Raw genomic sequence first — 6,000 nt, forward strand, 5'->3', positions numbered from 1 at the left:
ATTAGTATTGGACAGAAAAGTACTTTGTCAAGAGTTAGAGTGGCATGGTGAGCTGGGAAGGGGACTGGAGTAAAAATACATGTGAGGATCTAGCTATCTAGGTGAGATATCAGCCCAGAATGGGGCTAAGCTTGTTCAGAACAGAGAATCTGAGCTGAGTTCAGGGACCGGCAAAAATGACGTGATCACCACTCAAGATCGCTTTCACTTTGATCTCCTCTCAAAGCTGTGAATAAATCATGCCCAGATACACATGGGACAAAGTCACGGATGGGTGGACATCGGTCCCCATGGCTTCTCACACATTTCACGGAGGCCCGCTGAGTCTGTGTCCTGGCAGTGGAGTCAGATGTCTACCACGTGGAGGAGCCCAGAACTGTGTTTTTTTATACCTGCAGTGATATGAGCATCAGAAACAAATTTATCTACAAATTCAGGAACTAATTTTGCTACTTAGCAAGCCATGTCTTTAGTGTGGACTCTGGACCTTGGAGTTCTTGCCAATGGAGGGGCAGTCTCCGTTATTGCACAGCAAAGTCTAAGGGCTGCACATTTTTTTCCCACCGTGAAGGCTATGGAGATAGTGGGAACATCGCTGGTAAAAGCAGAACGGAAATAAATGTTGAGATGTTGAGGGAAAGAGATCCAGAGAGCAGCAAGAAGTTTTAATCTGTTTGGATTGGAGAGTAGTGAGATACAATTGACTTTGAATAGCTGAGGGACAGTGGCCACCAGGGTGCCTTGTGAGACGTTCTATCAAGAGGCCTCATACGCCATTGCAAAGGAGAAGGTATACTTTGGTTAATAATCCTGAGTTTAAGGTTCCCAGAAATGAAGCAAACTGACCTGTGATAGCAGTTAAGCGATGAAGACAACTGTTCTTGGGGCACCTGGTGACTCAGTAGGTTGAGCATCTGACTCTTGGTTTCCGCTCAGGTCGTGATCTCAGTTTGTGGGTTTGAGCCCCACATCAGGCTCCGTGCTTGCAAAACCTGTTTTGGATTCTGTCTCCCTCTCTCCGCCCTTCCCCTGCTCGTTTTCTCTCTCTCTCAAAATAAATAAACTTAAAAAAAAAAAAAGATAAATGTTCCTTTTTTTGCTATCTACTATCCCCAGAGCACATGCACAAGTGTGAGCAGTGGGCAGGAAAGGTTGCAGTCATGTGCCCAGGGTCTGGATGGCATCATTATAGATTCATTCTTCCTGGGTCTGACAACTGGCCCAGATAAATGGTCCCATGTAAAAATACAAATACTTTAAAAAAAAGGAATAAAAATAAAAATACATTATTTTTTGTCAACTTACACCTTACTTATTGGTAAACACTGAAACAATGTCCGGTTAAAAATCAAAAGAAAAATATATAGACCCTCCACGCTTCTCTTTATCCCAGCATATATTAGTTATAAATAGAAAAAGCTTGGCAGTCATAATGACTTTGAGAAGTACAGTACTTAGAAGCAGTCTAAAAACAAGTTATAATCTGTTTAAAAATAATTACAAATCATCCCTGAGGAACATAAATGCCTCTAAACAGGAACACAGTCTTGGTCTTTGACTGGAAGACTCAATGCAAAGGGTATGGACGGGGTGGTGGGTGTGGGAGCCAAGAGCAGCCGGGAACAGTGGGTGTGGAGCTCGTAGGTCAGGGGGTCACTGATGCGTGCTGCCTCCTGGTGGAGGCGGATTTACTGGGGAGAGTGTGCGGGCTGGAGGAGAGCCTGTGGATCCCAGTGAGCAGTGCTCTGGGAGGGCAGTCTCGTAACAGTGCAAGCTTCATGGTTGAGAAAGGGACCTTTGGGAAAGGGGAGCCTCTGAAGCTCAGCGCAAGTGCCAGCTACCCGCTCCTTCTGCTGAGCCGCCTGCTCCTTGGCAGGCCGCCTAAGGAGGGAGGCGGTGAGCCCCTGGGCCATTCACATCTGTCTCCCAAGTAATCCACACATTTAAAAGAAGGACACCAGGAGAGGTCAATGGGATTTGTTTTGTTTTGTTTTAAAGAAAATCTGAAGTGCTTCTGGGAAGGTGATGAATGAGAACAGCTAAGTTTGAAAAAGAATTTGATGGGGCTTTGATGTATTGATTGTGAAAGGGCATTATAAATATATTAGTTATTGGGATGCCTGGGTGGCTCATCAGTTAGGGTCCGACTCTTGTTCCAGCTCAGGTCACGATCTCACAGTTTGTGAGTTCAAGCCCCGCATCAGGCTCTGCACTGACAGCACGGAACCTGCTTGGGATTCTGTCTCCCTCTCTCTCTCTCTCTGCCCCTCCCCCATTCTCTCTCTCTCTCTTAAAATAAATAAAATAAACTTAAAAAAATAAATATATTACTTTATTACCATATGATAAATTACCACAAACTTAGTGGCTTTAAATGACACTTATTAGCTCTCAGTTCTGTACATCAGATGTCTGGCAAGAGGTGGGTTGGTTTTCTACTCAGGGTCTCATGAGCAGAAATCAAGATACCATCCAGGCTGAGGGCTCATCTGGGTTCAGGGACCTTCTCCAAGCTCATCGGTTGTTGGCAGAATTCATTTCTTTAGGTTGTAGGGTTGAGGTCCCTGCGGTCCATCTAGCTGGGAGCTGGGACCACCGTCAGCTTCCAGAGGCTGCCTGCTATTCCTCGCCATGTGGCCCCAGGATAGCTTGCAGGATGCACACCTGTTTCCTTCCAGGCCAACCAGAACACATCTCTCTAACTCCTCCCGTGCAGTCAGCCAGTCCAGTCAGAGAAAACTCTCTGCTTTTAAAGGGCTCAGGTGACTAGGTCAGGCCCACCTGAATAATCTACCTAGCTTAAGGTTAACTGATTTTGAGCCTTCATCTTCTCCAAGGGGTCCATAAATGAGTGTTTAATTGAAACTTGGGAGAAGGTATAGGTCAGAAAGGCGGGGAATCTCGAGGGCTGTCTTTGAATTCTGCCCCCACAATAAAGTGACAGAAGTAAAACAGGTACAACAAGGAAACCAAAAGGTCACCAGAATAGGAATTCTATGATTATTAAAAATATATATAATGAAGGGTATGGGAAAAGAAGAGTTTCCTATCAGTGTGGGAAGAGACAGATTGATAAACGCTAATGGAGAGAAATGGCTAACAATTTGAAAATAAAAAGGAATATCATACTGTATAAAAATGAATTTGAGGTTGATTAAATATGTACATAAAAAAACAAAAATCATTAGGTATTAGGCAAACATACCAGTAAATCTTTTTTATTTCAAAGGCAGAAATATTTCACTTGATTACTTGAATATTCGAGGCTTCCACGTATCCCAAACACCACAAGTAAAATTAGAGACAAGTGAAAAACTAGAAAAAGTATTTTGACACATGACCACTTAGAAAATTGTTTTGAAGTGTTTCTTTACTTTTGAGAGAGAGGGAACGAGAACCAGCAGGGAGGGGCAGAGAGACAGGGAGACAGAGGATCCAAAGCAGGCTCTGCATTGGCAGTACAGGAACCGTGAGAGCATGACCTGAGCCGAAGTTGGACGCTGAACCGACTGAGCCACCCAGGCGCCCTGACAAACAACTACTTTAGCAAATTCTCCTCCCCATGCATGATGCATCCTAAAACAGAAGACGAGAACATCCCTGTAGAATAGACAAATACCGTAAAAAGCAATTCACAAAATAGAAATGGTCAATAAACATGAAATTATGTCATGAATCATCATGAAATTTAGGACCTAATACTGGACCTGTGGAGTCAGTGTTTATATGAGGTAACAGCTCAGTGTTTGTATGGAAGCTGGGAAATGGGCTACCCCGTGCTCTTCGTTGTAACGTAAAATGGCATAAGCTTGCTGAAGGGTAATTTGGTAATACTGCTCCAGAGCTGATGAATGGTCAGAAGGAAACCGCTTATCCCGTTTTACATAACAAATCCACATACTAATTAGGAATATTCAGTCATAGCGGACATTGAGTATTTACTCACTGATCTGGTTTAGTCTTTAGAACAATCCTGGTATTATTCTCGGCTTACTGATAAAGACAACTGACTCCCAACATACACCCACAGCTATACTCCTTATGTGTAGGTGAATTGCATTGGAACACGGATCTTCTGTACCGTCCACCGTGCTAAAACAGCCAGGGGTGGTGCATACCGTGGAGGCTGACATATGTCTGGCCCTGCCCCCGTCGGCTTGTTGTACCCAGCGTGTTATCATGCTATTGTCAAGAATGAGCTTAGAGAGCCGTATGCTGATGTAAGTGGAGATATGGAGGTAGGAAAGAGAAAACAGAAACAAAGCTCTGTACTCCACTGAGATCTGCCCAAACTAGGTTTGCCATGGGGCTTATAACGGTTGCTTACTGTCTAAAGGACTTCAGATTTTCACAGGACCTGCGCCTTCATGTCAGATAAACAAGCATAACTAGAAAAGCTCTGAGAACCAGAAATGAGAAAAATTGGTAACACTGAAGCATATAAAAGGCTATTTTCATTTCATGGTTCCTAGTATTATGCATTTAATACGTTCATTCTTTTTGTTTGCTGTAAAAGCAGAAATTAAGCAGCCAAATGCTTGCTACGTGGCACTTCAGAATTTAATGCATTAAACAGCTGGGAATAGAACTTGAGGCATTTTGTTTTCCATTACTGCCTGAAGCAGTTTGTACCTCAGCAAAGCTAGTCTTCTGAAACCAAAAGAAATGGTGTAATGAGAACTTTGATTTTTGTAAGTTAGACAAATTTCTGAGAAGCATATTTGGAAACGTATTTAATTTACATCTTTAACAATACTGTAATTTCACACTTGGATGGAAGTTTTATTACATAAAACTCCATAAACATCTTAGATTAAGACTCTTAAAACCTGCTAGATATTCAAGAAGTAAACAGACTTACTGTCATAAATCAAAAGTGTGAAAGCAGCTGATAATCTGAGAATCGACTATTTTATTCAGTGTTCTATCATCTGGACACAACACGTGAATTAAACCTGTGATCTGAAACAGACACATATTTCCTTGCACTGCAGCTGCCGTGCACATGAGCCTCCGTCTTGTCTCAGTTGGCTTATGAGCCCCGGCCAGGCGGTGCTGCCCCCCACCCCCCGGGTGTCCCGGGTGCTCTGGGCTCGGCTGCAGATGACGAGCAGCCAGATGACACCATGGCTGGGGCTGCATGCAGTTCCCAGGGGCTCAGCTGCAGGTGCACCGGCCTGACACAGCCGCCCCTGAGCGTACAACGGAAGAAGTTTGGGCAGAGAAACGATTTGTGTCCTAAACAAAAGTATGAGGAAGAATTAAGTCAGCTCTGTTTAGTGTGCGTGTGTGTATTGTGTATGTGTTCTTTGTGTGTGTGTGTGTGTGCTGTGCACGCTGTGTGCACACACGTGTTTTGTGTGCACATGTGTGTTGTATGCATGCGCATGTGTATTGTGTGCGTGTTGTGTGTGCATGCGCATATGTATGCACGTGTGTGCATGAGTATAGTGTGTGCGCTCTCATGTGCACATGTATGAGTGTGTTGTGTGTGTTGTGTCTGCATACCTGTGTGTGTTGTATGTGTGCACACGTGTATTGTGTGTGTCGTGTGTGTGTTAAACTCCTTCACTGCTTTTCCATTCGCCCAGGTAGGTGCAGACATCCTCCTGGGGACCAGGACTGACACCAGAGCCTCAAAGTTTTCTCTACCCAGATGTGATGGGAGGATGTTTTTCCTAACTTTGCAGCAATGTCTTGGAAGGTTGTGAGATTCTCCAACTTAGACCAATGGTCTAGGTGATAGATGATGTGGGCTGGGTACTTAGATTCAGAGCCTGGTGGCCTGGCCCTTACTTCCAGACGCACCAAGAAAGTTCTTGAGCCACATAAAGCCTCTCCTTCACCAATACAACTTCTGCACCCTTGCGTGTAGAATGCACCAGTTGTGGTTGCTTGAATTGGGCAACTGGCTTGAGTTTCCAGGTGCTCCTGGGGCAACATTCCCTTGGGCATTTCTTCTCCGGCACCCCTGCTGGGTATGCTGGCTCTGCCTTGGTG

Source organism: Panthera uncia, chromosome D1 (assembly GCF_023721935.1).
Source record: "Panthera uncia isolate 11264 chromosome D1, Puncia_PCG_1.0, whole genome shotgun sequence".
NCBI lineage: Eukaryota > Metazoa > Chordata > Mammalia > Carnivora > Felidae > Panthera > Panthera uncia.